The sequence below is a fragment of the Pseudorca crassidens genome, chromosome 4 (assembly GCF_039906515.1).
Source record: "Pseudorca crassidens isolate mPseCra1 chromosome 4, mPseCra1.hap1, whole genome shotgun sequence".
Taxonomy (NCBI): Eukaryota; Metazoa; Chordata; class Mammalia; order Artiodactyla; family Delphinidae; genus Pseudorca; species Pseudorca crassidens.
Window position 1 is genome coordinate 62,936,700 of NC_090299.1, and position 18,568 is coordinate 62,955,267.

Sequence of the window (18,568 nt, forward strand, 5' to 3'; positions counted from 1 at the left end):
CTTATAGCTCTCTATATAATATCTCTTATCACTTTGTCTAGCACTTACTAGGTGGCAGGCATGCTGCCCAGTACTCTACATGCATTATCTTTTTTAATCCTCATGCTAACCATATGGGATAGAAGTTGTTTTCTCCATTTTCCAGACGAGGAAATTCAGGTTCAGAGAGGTTACATCATTTACTCAAACCATGCAGATGACAAATCTAGGATGCAAAACAAAGTGTGACTGGTTCCCAAGTCTGTGCTTTTAATCACTGCATGATGCAGCCTCTCTGGTGCTTACTAACCATCTGGATGACCCCGTTGGTCCAAGATTAGGCTTCTGGAGATCTCACACACACCCACAAGGTACCGCCGGAAAAAGTGGACACCTGAGAACAATGGGAAAAGCCAAAGATGTTGCTACAAAACTTCTTCAGAAAAATTGTATTTCTATGTCAAATTCTGGAAGGCTCAACCTGGTGGGACCTTAGAATTTCTCTATTCTGAACAACTTAAGATCCATCATCAGAAGGATGGCTAAATCAAACGGTATATTCATCTAACAGGACATTATACAGAATAAACCAGAGCCACTTGCATCAACATGGATGAACCTCCAAACGTGGAATTAAATTTTAGAAAAGCAAACCGAAAAAGGATGAGAATAGCCATCCCCTTCATTTCAAGTGTAAAAACAAGCAAAACGATGTGAGACGTTGTTTGCCATCAGGCATAGGGTGTCAAAAATACACATGAGAATGATAAACCCCATTAAATGGATAATGATTGTTTCTCGGGATGAAGAGAGGAGAATGGGATGAGGCCAGCGTTCAGAAGAGGCTTCAAAGGTATCTTAAGAACATATAAAGAAGCAAATACGGCTAAGTGATAGGAGTTATTAGAGTGCGTGACAAGCACATAAATGTTATGTTATCCTATATGAACTTCTGTTTAAAATATCTCATACAAACTTCTGTTTGAAATATCTCATAGCTTTTTTTTTTTTTCTCATAGCTTTTTAGACCCTCTAGTCCATCTCCCTTATTTCGTAAAGAAACCAAGGTCCAGGGAAATAAAATAACTGGCCCCAGATCACATAGCTGATGAGAGAGACAGTATTAAAACACAGGTCTCAGTGATCTGGGTTGTTTCTGTTCTGTCTTTCCATATCTAGGAGATTCCCTTGGGCTTTTGCTCAAACTCCACAGTTTAAGAATTGTGAGGCTGCCGTGTACCAAATGGACTGGCCTACCCTCTTGTCCATGTTTTATGTTTCTGGGTTCCCAGTTCTCAATCCTCATGACCTGAGAAATACAGACATTTTAATATTTGGAGACCTTGAAACTGGAAGTTCAGAGGACTTGCAAATGGATAGAATGATCGTGAACCGCAATTCTAACATGTTTGCTTAGCAGCTTCCCAGTTAATCAGAACATCACTGGAAGATTCCATTGAGAACACAGTAGAGGAGGAGGGAGGACAGATGGCTCCTAGAGGTGGAATGGTGGACAGCAACAGCAGAGAAAGAAGACATCTAAATGGCAAATTAAAGCATTATGGATCCTGACTCTTTAGTGTAAGTGGCAATCAGTTCATAAAAAATAAGTTAAATTTAAAATGTTTGGGGGCGGTGGTTGTCAAATCTAGATGCGTGAGAGGATCATCGGAGAAGCTTTTTCGAAAACATCCACATCTGGGATCCACCCCCACCAAATTCCATTCAGTTGTGTGGGTTTGGACCCAGGTATTGGCATTTCTATAAAGATCCTCAAATGATTCTCAGATGATTGCCAAAGCTGAGAACCATCATTTTAAGGTGTTAAGTCCTAAAATTCAGCTATTGCAAAACAAATATATTTGAGGGACTCTTTACTCCCCAGTAGAATGTGGTATAAAGGTTGTACTGCGTGTGAGTGTGTGTGTGTGTGTTTGTGCATGTGCGTGTGTGTTTGACTCAGCTCGGCGCTCTAGACAGCTCCCCTGCCCCGAATCTCTGACCCTGACCCTCCCATGTACAACTATCCTGCAGCGACTTTCTAAGATCTCAGGGAGTTTTCTCAGGCCTCTCTTCTCTCTCCATCCCAAACCTCCTACTTTGTCCAAAGCTTTTCCATTGATTCTATTTTCATGCAACCACAGCTCTGTTCAGCCTCATTAGAGTAATGCTTCAGGTGGGCTGTCTGCTTGTCTTGCAATCTGGCTTTACCTCTCAACTCTGACTTTTGGATTTCCTCTGCTCTCTCGCCCCTGCTCCCTGCCCCTTCAGCTCAGATCCCCAGAACTCTTGTCCAGGACTCACTTTCTGGGCCCCCTCCTGCCTGGAACTAAAGTTCAGACATTGTATACTCTTTCTTATTCATTCACTCTGGCAAACGAGTACAGTATAACTTTAGCAGCTCTAAGTTTTCTTGAGCAGCAGCCTAGTTAGACATTAAGAACGACCTATTTAAGATCTGTGATGTGGGATGTGCAGAGTGGGTTGGCCAACCCTCATGTCCGTGACCCATGGGTCTGGGCGCCCCATTTCAAATCCTATGACATAAGGTCTATACACATTTCAAAATCTGGAATCCCGAAGCTGAAGTTAACAGGTATGAAGATTCACTAGTCAAATGGGTAAAGTAATCAAAATCTATAGAACTTCTAAAACTAGGGAAGTGGACCATGAGTTCCATACAATTTTTTCTGAGCTTTCATTATACGTCATAATGAATGTTGTCATTCATTGAGCACCTCCTATGTGTTAGCACTAAGCAGTTAAGGTTATACACATTTTGCAGATTAAAAAACTGAGGTCATCTAATTCGTCCCAAATCACTTAGGTAATAAATGCTGGAGTTAGGATTTTAACCTGTGCCTGTCTGATTCAAAAATTATGTATTTTGGGCTTCCCTGGTGGTGCAGTGGTTGAGAGTCCGCCTGCCGATGCAGGGGACACGGGTTCGTGCCCCAGTCCGGGAAGATCCCACATGCCGCGGAGCGGCTAGGCCTGTGAGCCATGGCCGCTGAGCTTGCGCGTCCGGAGCCTGTGCTCCACAACGGGAGAGGCCACAACAGTGAGAGGCCCGCGTAACGCAAAAAAAAAAAAAATTATGTGTTTTACTTAAATTCTTTATATAGCAGCAACTCTCATTCATTCATACATGCACACACACACTCCTATCTTTCTTTTTGACCGCCTCTTCCAGTTCACTTTTGTTTAATTTTTTTTTTTTTTTTCGTTACGCGGGCCTCTCACTGCTGTGGCCTCTCCCATTGCGGAGCACAGGCTCCGGACGCACAGGCTCAGCGGCCATGGCTCACAGGCCCAGCCACTCCGCGGCATGTGGGATCTTCCTGGACCTAAGCACGAACCCATGTCCCCTGCATCAGCAGGCGGACTCTCAACCACTGCGCACCAAGGAAGCCCCATTTTTGTTTAATTTTAAAAAATCCCAGAAAGCATGAGATTCACTAAGATGGGAATAATATAGCAGTACCTTATATTAAAAGAAAACAAAATGTCCCTGAAAAAAAGTTAATTTCTGCAAAACAAGTCAAATTTTCCCATTTGTGATTCCAGAGCTATGTACTTACAGAATGTTTTGACCTCGAGAAAAAATATATAGGTCAAAGTTGAAATGCCCTTCATCCCTGAGCAGTGCTGTGCTACGTCAACCAGCAAGAGACTGAGCCCAGCCTACAAGAGGACTACGTGTGAGGCAACTTTAGCCTCTTTGTGCCACCTCCACGCCACACCTTTGCCCAAACCCTGCAGGGGCCTGAGCACCTAAATCTATTTCTTCCCCTAAAGTGACCACCTATGGCTCTTGCTAGTTTAATATGGAATAAAAGGGCAGATCTGTCAAGGAGGGAGGACATCTCTGATGCTTCCGGTTCTCCAGGGCATTGGGGTCACACTCTAGGCCTGATCTCCTGCGAGGGTGGTGTCTGGTTGTCCTTTGGGGACACTCAGAAGGTGGTGACGACTGTCAGGAGATCATCAGCAGAGAACCTCTCGTATGACTCACTGTTAGGGCCTCGGGAGTTCCAAAGTCAGGAACTCCTCCCACAGTGAATGAATCAGACTCATCTGTTTTTCTGTTCAAATCCTTATAAGGTGTGCCTTTGTACAGTGGGAACCTTCTCTACCAAATAGGAAACCTGTAGATATGCTTTTTGTTTTTAACGTGGACTATTAAGGAACATATCCTTACACAAACAAAGGATATTAATTCGTTCTACAGTGTCTCCTAAACTAAGGCCCGTTATGATAAGCAGAATTTTGAGTTTACAGTAAGTTGCAAAGTTGTATTTTTAAAAAATTTTCCCTGTACTTTTCCACTGACCTCACGTCAGCCCTGGAAGCATATGGTGTCTGTCTGATCATGAGTATAGAATAGCAAGTAGAATGTGCCAGGGCCGTAGAAATCTAGAACACAGTAGGTATTTAACTAGTTCTTTGCCGTAGATTTGTTGATTGATGATAGGAAGCATGTGCCCTGCCTTCCTTGATCCATCTTCTCTGTTGGGTTTATGGCATTGACAGTCTCCCACAACTGTGCCCCTCCCCAAGGCCCACTGTCTCTCTCTTTCTCAGTTACCTGGACCTTGCCAAGATAACTCTGTTCTCTACTGAATGAGGTAATGAAGCAGTTAAAAAAAAAACGTTTTGGACTTCCCTGGTGGCGCAGTGGTTGAGAGTCTGCCTGCCGATACAGGGGACACGGGTTCGTGCCCCAGTCTGGGAAGATCCCACATGCTGCGGAGCATCTGGGCCCGTGAGCCATGGCCGCTGAGCCTGCGCGTCCGGAACCTGTGCTCTGCAACGGGAGAGGCCACAACAGTGAGAGGCCCGCGTACTGCAAAAAAAAAAAAAGTCTTATTTTTGAAAAACAACAAAAGCAGCAATAACAAAAGACTCCAGGAATACACAAGCTTTCAAAACAGTCCGTCAAGACTTGAAAAAAAAAAAAAAAAAACAGTTAGGGTCTGACTGTACTCTCTCCCACCCCCAAATCACCGCAGCTTATGACAACAGTCACTTAGAAGGACCACAGAATTACTGACATTGAACCGCGCTGGCCTCTAGTTTTACATACCCCCTCTCCGATAAACAACATCCTCTTTGAACCAGTGAGATACCAGTGTGGGGTTACTCCTGACTCATTCTAGTGGGGAAAGTACTCCTGGTTCAGCCCTTGTGGTGACCACGAGAGAATGATTGTTTCCTCCACGCTGAGGTCCTGATGCAGCCTCAGGAAATGTCACTGACACCATCACCAGATACCTGGTTTGGAGGAACGGTTTCTGAGGCTTAGCCATGGCCAGATTTGTTGGGAAAGACCCTCTTCCCTTTCATCAGCACGGTGCAGCCACACACCAGCCACTTGAATTCTAACCTTGACTGACCAGACCTAGGATTTCAGTTGGAGCAGCGGAACTCAACTTGGTTTCTACCCACAGGAATAACCTTTTGTACTATGAGTGACCTGAGTATATGCACTCATGTAAAAATTTAAAAAAAAATTTTTTTATTGAGGTATAGTTGATTTACAATGTCATGTTAGTTTCAGGTATACAGCGCACTGATATCTATCTATATATCTATATCTATCTATCTATCTATCTATCTATATATCTTCTTTTTCAGATTCTTTTTCCCTATATGTTATTACAAAATATTGCATATAGTTCCCTGTGCTGTACAGTAGGTCCTTGTTGGTTATCTATTTTATATATAGTAGTGTGTATATGCTAATCCCAACCTCCTAATTTATCCCTGCCCCCTCCTTTCCCCTTTGGTAACCATAAGTTTGTTTTCTATATCTGTGGGTTAAATGTTTTGATGTCATTAAAATTATTAAAGTAAGAAAACTGGTAAAAAATTAATGCATCTCTATTTACATTTTGGGGGAAAACATGGAAGAATAGAATAGAGCAATGGCTGGCAAAGGATGGCCTGAAGGCTAAATCTGGCCCTTCATGTTTTGTTTGTTTGTTTGTTTTTGCAGTAGGTGGGCCTCTCACTGTAGTGGCCTCTCCTGTTGCGTAGCACAGGCTCCGGATGCACAGGCTCAGCGGCCATGGCTCTCGGGCCCAGCCGCTCCGCGGCATGTGGGATCTTCCCGGACCGGGGCACGAACCCATGTCCCCTGCATCGGCAGGCGGACTCTCAACCACTGCGCCACCAGGGAAGCCCTGTCATATGTTTTTATATGAGCCACAAGCTGTGAATGGTTTTTATATTTTTAAATAGTAAGGGTAAATCAAAAGAAAAATAATATTTCATAATCTATAAAATTATATGAAATTCAAATTTCAGTGTCAATAAATAAAGTTTTATTGGAACCCAGCTATGCCCATTCATTTATGTATTGTCCACGTTGGCTTTCACACTGTAATGGCAAGGTAGAGTTGCTACAACAGAGACTGGTGGCCCACAAAGCATAAAATATTCACTACTGACCCTTTATGGAAAAGTTTGTCAACCCCTGGAACAAAAAAAAGAAAAAGAAAAAAAAAACCTAATGTTTCACTTTCCCAAAGATATGTTTTTTTCTATTTTTTTTTCTGTTTTATTTCTATTGGTAAAGGAGGTCTTTCATTATTTTGTGTTTTCTTAAAATCATATTTTTCTCTTAAAAGAATATAACTTAACCACTATAGAAATGGAAAGTTGCACAAAAGAATAAAGAAGGTAAACATTCCCAGTAAATAATCTCAATATCCACAGATAACAAATGCCAACATTTCAGTACATATTCTTTCGATCTTTTCAATGTGTATTTTCCCAGTTTTTACAAAATTGAGCTCATGATATCTGGCATTTTGCTTTCTTTCACTTAAATTTAAATTATGAACATTTCCTGAAAACTTTTCAATATTAAAGTCGACTAAAATGAAATTTTTCGCCTCATTCCTTGAATAATGTCTTATGGGCTATTTTATCGCATGATAGAAAAATGGTCTTTTCCCACATATATGCTGTCTACAAGAGACCCACTTCAGACCTAGGGACACATACATACTGAAAGTGAGGGGATGGAAAAAGATATTCCATGCAAATGGAAATCAAAAGAAAGCTGGAGTAGCAATACTCATATCAGAAAAAATAGACTTTAAGATAAAGAATGTTACAGGAAACAAGGAAGGATACTACATAATGATCAAGGGATCAAGTCAAGAAGAAGGTATAACAATTATAAATATATATGCACCCAACATAGGACCACCTCAATACATAATGCAACTGCTAACAGCTATAAAAGAGGAAATCGACAGTAACATAATAAACCTGGGGGACTTTAACACCTCATTTACACCAATGGACAGATCATCCAAAATGAAAATAAATAAGGAACAGAAGCTTTAAATGACACAATAGACCAAATAGATTTAATTGATATTTATAGGACATTCCATCCCAAAACAGCAGATTACACTTTCTCCTCAAGTGCGCACAGAACATTCTCCAGGATAGATCACATCTTGGGTCACAAATCAAGCCTCAGTAAATTTAAGAAAATTAAAATCATATCAAGCATCTTTTCTGACACAATGCTATGAGATTAGAAATGAATTACACGGAAAAAAACGTAAAAAACACAAACACATGGAGGCTAAACAATACATGACTAAATAACCAAGAGATCACTGAAGAAATTAAAGAGGAAATCAAAAAATACCTAGAGGGGCTTCCCTGGTGGCGCAGTGGTTGAGAGTCCGCCTGCCGATGCAGGGGACACGGGTTCGTGCCCCGGTCCGGGAAGATCCCACATGCCGCAGAGCGGCTGGGCCCGTGAGCCATGGCCGCTGAGCCTGCGCGTCCGGAGCCTGTGCTCCACAACGGGAGAGACCACAACAGTGAGAGGCCCGCGTATCGCAAAAAAAAAAAAAAAAAAAAATACCTAGAGACAAATGACAATGAAAACATGACGATCCAAAACCTATGGGATGCAGCAAAAGCAGTTCTAAGAGGGAAGTTTATAGCTATACAAGCCTACCTCAAGAAACAAGAAAAATCTCAAATAAACAATCTAAGCTTACACCTAAAGGAACTAGAGAAAGAAGAACAAACAAAACCCAAGGTTAGCAGAAGGAAAGAAATCATAAAGATCAAAGCAGAAATAAATGAAATAGAAACAAAGAAAACAATAGCAAAGATCAATAAAACTAAAAGCTGGTTCTTTGAGAAGATAAACAAAACTGATAAACCATTAGCCAGACTCATCAAGAAAAAGAGGGAGAGGATTCAAATCAATAAAATTAGAAATGAAAAAGGAGAAGTTACAACAGACACCGCAGAAATACAAAGCATCCTAAGACACTACTACAAGCAAATCTATGCCAATGAAATGGACAACCTGGAAGAAATGGACAAATTCTTAGAAGGTATAACCTTCCAAGACTGAACCAGGAAGATATAGAAAATATGAACAGACCAATCACAACTAATGAAATTGAAACTGTGATTAAAAATCTTCCAACAAACAAAAGTCCAGAACCAGATGGCTTCAGAGGTGAATTCTATCAAACATTTAGAGAAGAGGTAACACCCATCCTTCTCAAACTCTTTCAAAAAATTGCAGAGGAAGGAACACTCCCAAACTCATTCTATGAGGCCACCATCACGCTGATACCAAAATCAGACAAAGATACTACAAAAAAACAAAATTACAGAACAATATCACTGATGAATATAGATGCAAAAATCCTCAACAAAATACTAGCAAACAGAATCCAACAGCACATTAAAAGGATCATACACAATGATCAAGTGGGATTTATCCCAGGGATGCAAGGATTCTTCAATATATGCAAATCAATCAATGTGATAAACTGTCTTAACAAATTGAAGAATAAAAACTATATGATCATCTCAATAGATGCAGAAGAAGCTTTTGACAAAATTCAACACCCATTTATGATAAAAACTCTCCAGAAAGTGGGCATAGAGGGAACTTACCTCAACATAATAAAGACCATAAATGACAAACTCACAGCAAACATCATTCTCAATGGTGAAAAACTGAAAGCATTTCCTCTAAGATCAGGAATGAGACAAGGATGTCCACTCTTACCACTATTATTCAGCATAGTTTTGGAAGTCCTAGCCACAGCAGTCAGAGAAGAAAAAGAAATAAAAGGAATACAAATTGGAAAAGAAGAAGTAAAACGGTCACTGTTTGCAGATGACATGATACTATACATAGAGAATCCTGAAGATGCCACCAGAAAACTACTAGAGCTAATCAATGAATTTGGTAAAGTTGCAGTATACAAAAGTAATGCACAGAAATCTCTTGCATTCCTATACACCAATGATGAAAAATCTGAAAGAGAAATTAAGGAAATACTCCCATTTACCATTACAACAAAAAGAATAAAATACTTAGGAATAAACCTACCTAGGGAGACAAAAGACCTGTATGCAGAAAATTATAAGACACTGATGAAAGAAATTTAAGATGATACCAACAGATGGAGAAATATACCATGTTCTTGGATTGGAAGAATCAATATTGTGAAAATGACTATACTACTCAAAGCAATATACAGAGTCAATGCAACTCCTATCAAATTACCAATGGCATTTTTTATGGAACTAGAACAAAAAATCTAAAATTTGTATGGAGACACAAAAGACCCCAAATAGCCAAAGCAGTTTTGAGGGAAAAAAACGGAGCTGAAGGAATCAGACTCCCTGACTTCAGACTATACTACAAAGCTACAGTAATCAAGACAATATAGTACTGGCACAAAAACAGAAGCATAGATCAATGGAACAAGATAGAAAGCCCAGAGATAAACCCAAGCACTTATGGTCAACTAATCTATGACAAGGGAGGCAAGGATATACAATGGAGAAAAGACAGTCTCTTCAATAAGTGGTGCTGGGAAAACTGGACAGCTACATGTAAAAGAATGAAATTAGAACACTCCCTAACACCATACACAAAAATAAACTCAAAATGGATTCGAGACCTAAATGTAAGACCAGACATTATAAAACTCTTAGAGGAAAACATAGGAAGAACACTCTTTGACAAAAATCACAGCAAGATCTTTTTTGATCCACCTCCTAGAGTAATGGAAATAAAAACAAAAATAAACAAATGGGACCTAATGAAACTTCAAAGCTTTTGCACAGCAAAGGAAACCATAAACAAGACAAAAAGACAACCCTCAGAATGGGAGAAAATATTTGCTAATGAATCAAAGGACAAAGGATTAATCTCCAAAATATATAAACAGCTCATGCAGCTCAATATTAAAGAAACAAACAGCCCAATCCAAAAATGGGCAGAAGACCTAAATAGACATTTCTCCAAAGAAGACATACAGATGGCCAAGAAGCACATGAAAAGCTGCTCAACATCACTAATTATTAGAGAAATGCAAATCAAAACTACAATGAGGTATCACCTCACACCAGTTAGAATGGGCATCATCAGAAAATCTACAAAGAACAAATGCTGGAGAGGGTGTGGAGAAAAAGGAACCCTCTTGCACTGTTCATGGGAATGTAAATTGATACAGCCACTATGGAGAACAGTATGGAGGTTCCTTAAAGAACTAAAAATAGAACTACCATATGACCCAGTAATCCCACTACTGGGCATATACCCAGAGAAAACCATAATTCAAAAAGAAACACGCACCCCAATGTTCATTGCAGCACTATTTACAATAGCCAGGTCATGGAAGCAACCTAAATGCCCATCGACAGACAAATGGATAAAGAAGTTGTACATATATACAATGGAATATTACTCAGTCCTAAAAAGGAACGAAATTGAGGCATTTGTTGAGACGTGGATGGATCTAGAGACTGTCATACAGAGTGAAGTAAGTCAGAAAGAGAAAAACAAATATCGTATATTAACGCATGTATGTGGAACCTAGAAAAATGGTACAGATGAACCAGTTTGCAGGGCAGAAGTTGAGACACAGATGTAGAGAACAAACGTATGGACAACAAGGGGGGAAAGCCGCGGGGGCGTGGGCATGGTGGGGTGCTGAATTGGGTGATTGGGATTGACATGTATACACTGATGTGTATAAAATTGATTACTAATAAGAACCTGCTGTATAAAATAAATAAATAAAATAAAATTCAAAAAGAAAAAAAGAAAGAAAAAGAAAATGGTCTTTTGGTCTAGAATAAAGAAGAAAGTAGTTGAACCCAATTTCTGTGACTAAAGTTACCCAGAATCTTTATGCTCTGTTTTATATTTCTTTGAAGAAATAAGACCTTTTTCTTTAATAAGCAAACAATTAAAAATACAGAATGCCTTTTTCTAGGCTTTTGTTTTTGACTCTAACAGGAGAATGAGAATCTTTCCAAATGGGGTTTTATTGGTTTCTATGTTGTTAAGGGTGTATTTCTGCATGTCTATAAGATCCTCCCTGTATCTATGTACAAATACTAATATGAAACATAACTATACTTGCAGAATTATGCCAATTCCTTTGTGAGAGTGATTGTTGAAAAGCATTACTAATTACTAGAAGGGTCATGTTACTTTATTATCAAGGGACATATATTGAAAAATAAAAGTTGTCTTGAAACCACACCTAGCAACAGGTTATGGTGATGCATACCTATTATCTTTAAGCCAAGTTATTTCCTTAGGTCTAAGTGGCAAAGAATCAACATAAAAAGATTAAAGGATTGGATTGGGGGCGGGGTATGCAGGGAATCTTTGCTGCCTTTTGCAAGCTTTCCTCGCTATCACAAATGGGGATTGCCCAAACTGTTGGAAAATAATCTACTTTGAAAAGGAGTGGTTTCAATTCCACACATGGCCCTTATTCTATGCAGAAAAAAGAGTTGCTTTCGTTTTACATTACAACTTCTATTATCCAGATGGAATTGAGGGACATTGAATCAATTTGAAAAACCAAAGTTTTTATTGTAAGTGATGCATATCAAGGGATTGGTCCTCGTTGTGGATAACCAGACTGCGGAGTTGGATATATTTTGGTTCCCTTAACTGTGCAGAGGGCATCAAGTAAGTTTACTGTAGTGAGGACAAACTAGTGATTAGCTATGATGCATAAACCTTAGTTCACTGAAACCCCAATCTAGACTGTTTATTGCAATCGCAGTGATTTATATGCACCCCAAAAAAGGAGAGCAAAGAAAAAGTGGGGAAATGGGAGGAAGGAAAGAAGGAAGGGAGGGAGGGAAGGAAGGAATAAAAGAAGGGAGAGAAGGAGGGAGGGAAGGGAGGGAGGGAAGGATGGAAATAAGAAAAGCTATTGACTTATAACATCTTTCACAAGTATCTCTGTGTGTTAACAATGGAACCATTGCAGCTGAGGAATTCTTTGATGATTTACAGCCAAGAAGAACTTCAACCCTGTGGACTGAAAATACAGGCATGTTTTCAAATGCCCTAGGCTCTCAGTCTTTGCTGCCAGATGTAGTGATGAAGTTAAGGAGATAATTCTTTCCATGGGGAGGAATGGGGCAAGGCAACAACGTCCTGAAATGCAGTAAGAATGACCACAGAAGTCTGAGGTTGAACTGTCCTAAGTGGTCAGATTGCTCATCAACAAAGCAGGCTGACAGTACCCCTGCCACCCCAGAAGGCGGAAGCCCCAAGGGCTACGGAAGAGCTTGGCACAGAGTAGTCTGCAACAAATGATTGCAGACCTTGAACTGAGGATGTTCAGCGAAACTGTGGCTACCTGAAAACAGGAGTGCCTTTTGGGTTACGTGTAAGGAAGAGCTGGTATTTTATAAGCCACAGCACCAATTATCCCTCAGAGAGGTTTGCGTAGCTTTTCTTAACTTGGGATATTTGACAGGGTCTTTTCAAATGGAGTAGCCAATGTCATACCGCGAGTGTATTCTCCAACAAGGTTCTAGGTGCTACTTCTTCTGGAAGGAAGAAGCTTCTCCCTCCCATCTGATTTAGCACCCGCATCATTAGCCAGCCTCTGGAAACAAAGCCAGCAAAAGGCAATCTGGTAAAAATTATTTTCTAATAATAATTCATTGTCAACTTCAGCTAAATGTGGCTGGCTCTGTGGTGGGTTGGCCGGGGGCCAGGCCGTGAGAATGGAAGCAAGAGGACTGAGTGGGGAGCCGGCATACTTCCGCTTGAAACTGGATTGCTGGGTTTGGGAGATGAAAGGTAAGCTTTGGGCATGGCCGGGCAGCAGAAGATGTAGCCAAACTCTGCTCCACACCTCCACCCCCCACCCCTAGCCCATGGTCCTCTGTGAGCTAGTAAATAGGTCAAAGAGATCATAGCCACTGCCAATCCCTTTTCTCCTAGGAATCATGTGGAATGTCCCTTTGTTTATCATTGTTGGATGGTAATTGTTTTGGTCACTGAACCCTAACCAGAAAGGTCTTTAGAAGATTCAAACAAGAGTTTCCACTGCAAAGAAGTGGCAAGGTCAGGATCCTGGCAAGCTGGGTGGATGGTGCTGTAACTGTTCCCAGCCTCAGGAAGCCAGTAATAATCATAGCTAGCTTTATTAAGCGCTGAAACACATTCCTCTTTAATCATCACATCAACTCTGTGAGGTAAGCTTTTATTATTCCCATTGTACAGATACAGAAATGGAGACACAGAAGTTAATTAGCCCAACGTCACACAGCTGGTCCTATAGTGATCCTACCTCTGATTTTCTGAACACGTAACCTTTTAGAACAAAGACTTCATTTCCCAGTCTCCCTTGCAGCTGGTTACAGACACAGACTGAGATCTGGCCAATGGGCTATGAGGGGAAATGGTACAGTACAGTATGGGTAACTTCCTGGACTTACCGTTAAAGGGAAGGGGCTTCCCCGTTCTCTCCTCTTCCACCATCCTGCTGCTTGAAATGTTGAAGTAGTGAGACATCTTGGGGCTTACGGTTGTAGGCATCATCCTATAGATGGTGAAATAAGGCTGAAGGAGCCTGGCTCCTGACAGCCTCATTGCACAGACCAGCTATACCATTCCTGGGCCACCTATCTCATACTATTAAGTAATGGAAAAAATAGACTTCTCTCTTGTTGAAACCTCTGTTATTTGGATTTCTTTTCTATAGCCAACCAACTTATTTCAAAGCTAAGCTGGAATTTGAACCCAGTTCTGCCTGATGCTAAAGCCACGTTCTTATCCACCATGCAGTTATCATTCTAGGTGCTATTATCAGATGAACAGTAATTCTTAATGGGAGAAGTATTTGTAATTTCTTCTTTAAAACAGAGGACCACTTTTTGACTTTTTGATTCTAAAGAATAACGGTGTCCAATTAAAAGACCCTCTCAGTATGAAGCTTCTATAAAATAAAGTTTGTGTGGCATTCCTAGGTAGTAATAGGGCCAACAGTCTCTGTGAGCTATTCACATTCATGGTTTCCATTAAACGAAAGAACCTGAAGACGTTCCCTCTTATTTCTGATATGGTTAAAAGTAAGCAGGGTGCGCTTAGAGGAGACTTTACATCGATGTACTTGAGGGTGGCTTTTGGTGCAACTTTTCACCCTTCCCAGAGGTGATTCCTCTCTTAGTTCTGGTACCTGGGCCACCTCCTTATGGCTCACCCTTTGCCAAAGTAGGAAAGGCGCTGATATCTGGAATCCATCGCTGTGACATCCCAGCCTCCCTTTTCCTATACACTTTACTCCTAGTCCAACAGTGCCAGGAAGGGGCAACCTATTCCTAGGAGGTGCCTGGGACAAAAGCACCAATTTTCATCCCCTCTTGAGGCCTATGGTCAAGAGGGGTTAAGTAGCAGGGGTTACTATGTAACCACAGCCAAGTCCCTAATCTCTAATAGGAATAATAACAGATCTCACAGGGCTGTTGTTTGAATTAAGCAAGATGATAAATGTGAATGAACCTGGCTCACAACAGATGCTCAGGGAATGACCATTCTCTGAACTTAATTGGTTCTCTGCTTCTTCCTTCCCTTTTTCTCCTGAGCCAATAAGGTTCACTCCACGTTCCAAGCCGTAATTCCTCTTATTCCACCATTTCAACAACCTAGGTAGTTTTCAGATGATGCCTTATGTCCTGTCATTGTATCTTATATTTTAAGTATCCCAGCACATTAGTAATTCATAGGCCTGAAAGGCTAGGGGAAGGGTGGTGGTTACAGGAACCCAGACAGGACTATAACTGCAGCTCTAGGAAAGGCTGTCTGACCAGAGCTGTGGCCTTTCATAGAGGACCTGGGCCACTGCCACCTCTTGGCCCAGCAGCAGGGCAGCCAGGGGAATAGATATCCCATCTCCCTCTCCTCCTGCTCTCTGATCTCAGCTGGTGCCTCCCATTGGCTGATCCTGACCGGGAAGCTGGAGGGCAGGAGGTGTCCACTGAAGTACCCACATGGCTTGCCTCCCAGGGGCCAGAGCAAAGTGGAGAAGGAAGGAGAGTGGATCCGGGTAAACAAAAAGCATTCAGCGCAGGAACCTGGCGTGCACATCGTACATTTTCACACCTGGCGGGAATGGGTGAAGGCCATATAATCAAACACATTAACATCTCTGTAGCAAAACATACAAAAATTTACACTGCGTGGAATAAATAGAGAGGAAGCAGTCCCTTATCAGTCAGGCAGTATTGCCAAATATAGATGAGTCCCCTTGCTCCCAACCCCATCAGAGGTATAGGTAAGGAATTAAGGCCTGCACCAGGAAAGGAGAGGTATTATGGTAAGTGCTTCCCAAGTCACTCCCCTGGGCGGGTGCCCTCAGCTTTGTGTGTTCCTGCTGCCTCTCCCAGTCCTGCCAGGGACCACCACAAACTGTGCTGGCAGCCATGTCTAGCACACCTGAGGATGTTCCCTGGAACACAGTCCCAGCACAGAGGAGGCAGAAGGGTGGGCCACCCCTGAGTTGCTGGCACTCACTGAGACGGCCACAGAAGTCCAGAGTCTGCAGACCCTGACTGTGTCCCCCCAGGGGAACGCTACAGCGCCTTCTGCTTTGGGTGACTATCTGCTACAGATAGCACAGTAGACACGCAATAGATACTTGCTGAATAAGAAGACAGATTAAGTAATAAGTTGTATCTTCTTCCTACATTGATCACCCCCATGACCACAGCTTAAACATAAGTAGAATAGTTATAGAATTTGGACTGTAATAATATATGTAATGCAGATACCCTTCACCCCTCCAGTCTTTAATGCCACCCCATAATAGTCTGAATCACCATCTTCCTTAAACATGGGGAGTTCCTGATTCTCTTCTCCATGTTCCACCCTTGCCCACTTGTTTCTAGGAATCCTTGGGAGTCCATATTCCACGAGCCTGTCCTGGTTGACGAGTGTCCCTTTGATTGGCCATAACCCTATCTGCCCTGACATCATTATCTCAAGAGGAATATCTTTCACATTATTAGAAAGGTAGACTTTGGCATCAGAAAGCCTGGCTTTGGCAATCAATGTATTTAATATCCCTGTGCCTCAGTCTACTCATCAAAGGGCCATTTGAGGATTAAATGAATTAACGTAGGTAAGGCACTTAGAAGGGTACGTGGCACATGGAGATGCTCGTTGTCATTATTGTTAGTATCTGGGCCTGACACATAGTCCCACAAAGTAGCCCTCCCCAAACCAATCTGTGCCACTGACAGATGGCAGGCGCCATCTAACAGGCATCAGATGCTTTCAATCTTCCCAATGGCAATTTTCTAGGTGGCAAGAAGTCAAGATCTAGTCCCCATCAGCACCCCACTATATCATAAGAACAAGAAAATGGTTCAAGAGGTTTACTGATTTTAGCTAATAATTAACATGTAGAGAATTTTAAAAGGAGAAATTGACCATCTAGTAACATTACTCTTCTCAATGTATCTATCAAAGGTATGGTCCTTGACCCAGCTAAAGTCTAGCAATGATTAGCAAGTGATAGATTCAGTCTGTGTAGATATTTGGGTTTCATCCTATAGCTTATTTATTTAACCGATGACTGCCCTCCTTCTGAGCAACTGGAAGAACATAAAAAGAACATTTGTTGATTGTGACAAAGTTTACCAACATTTGTTCTTTTCAAGTCTAATACGTATCAGGTTTACTTTTTTATTAATAACTTTCAGAAGACAGTACTCTTCTCGACGGCAAATTGTTATTGCAAACGGACCTGTCAATAAGGGTATGATAATCCCTTATTATACCGATAATCAATTCAAATTAGGCAATTTACAGATGTACACTGTTATATCTCTACCCACCTGCAACCAGCAGGACACTGTACCATTAATATGGCATACTGCACAAAAACAAGAACTTCTGCTGAGTTGAAAGAAAAGACAAACGTTACAGACTAGGACTAATATATACAAATATATATGTATATGTATGTATGTATATATATATATAAATTGTAAATATATATGTATATTTACAATTGCCTTGGATATTTTATATGGAAAGAGAACAAGCTTGGATGAATCATCTGTTAAAATGTATTTGCTCTCATCTTGTTTAATTCAGAGGAGATAATATGAAATTAAATTAACCATATGTTCCAAAAGCTAATGTTTTATTCTCTCAAGCAGCAAGTCACTGTTAGCAGTATTTATGCCTCCTGAATCTTCAAACTTCATTGTGACTTTCTCTATTGATAGAACAACTTTCTAACTCCGTAGCAGTCAGCTGTGTGACACGCTTTCCAGCGGGAAGCCAGGCCTGAAAATAAAATCTAAGGTGAAGATATCACACAGAGACACTTAAATCAGGCCTGATTCCTCAGTCCATTGTGAGTTGTGAGAATCTCGGTACTTTGTGTCCCCAAAAACCGTCCGTAGCATGAAGTTCCCCATGGAGGTTCCCAGGTTAATATAGTCACTAAAGATTTCACATTTAGTCAATTTCCCTTTGCTCTCAAAACCATATCTCCTTTTTGTACTTTTTTCTGATTTGAGTCAAATCAGGAAGTATTCACTTTACACCAAAACTTCCCCATCATTTCATTAATGAGGAGGGCAGGATAGGAAGGAGAAACTGAAAGTGGGGAGGGTAGATGGAGCGGTGTGGTCAGGGCACCTCCCCTGTCCCCGCTGTCCCAATTGTTCACTTACAGTTTTACCTCTAGGAAGTCTACCTCTATAAATATTTCTTCTCTAACCCACCAAATTCCAGGATCTCTGAACAGTTTCTCGTCTCTCTCTTTTTTGCTTTTAATGAATTTGTTACTTGTAAAACAAAATTATTCAAAGACAGTTTCTACAATTACCTCAAATATATATATATATATATCAGCAGCTGTCAGCAGGCTTGATTTTCCCAGCAGACCTGAGATAAAAGGGTAGTTCCGTTTCTCTTACTAAGATTAGGAACCGAGGTGTCAAGGGTGGCAGTGGTGACGTTCCCTCTGAAAGCATTTTGGCTTTTCTGTAGATCACCTTGCCTTCAAATGCAAATTTAAACGGTCTTCATTAGGAAGTATTAGTTCCCTTTTTAACCTCAAGCATCAATGCCATTTGTGATAGGCAATTACTATAATTGGACCCTAGGCTGACAATACACCAATAAAGCAGGCTGCTGGTTCATGGGTGTGGTTGTTAGGGTATCCACCCCATGAAATTCCCACCAGTTAAGGTACTTTCCTTGAAGGAAGACATAGTTTTTCTTTTAATCTGCAAATAT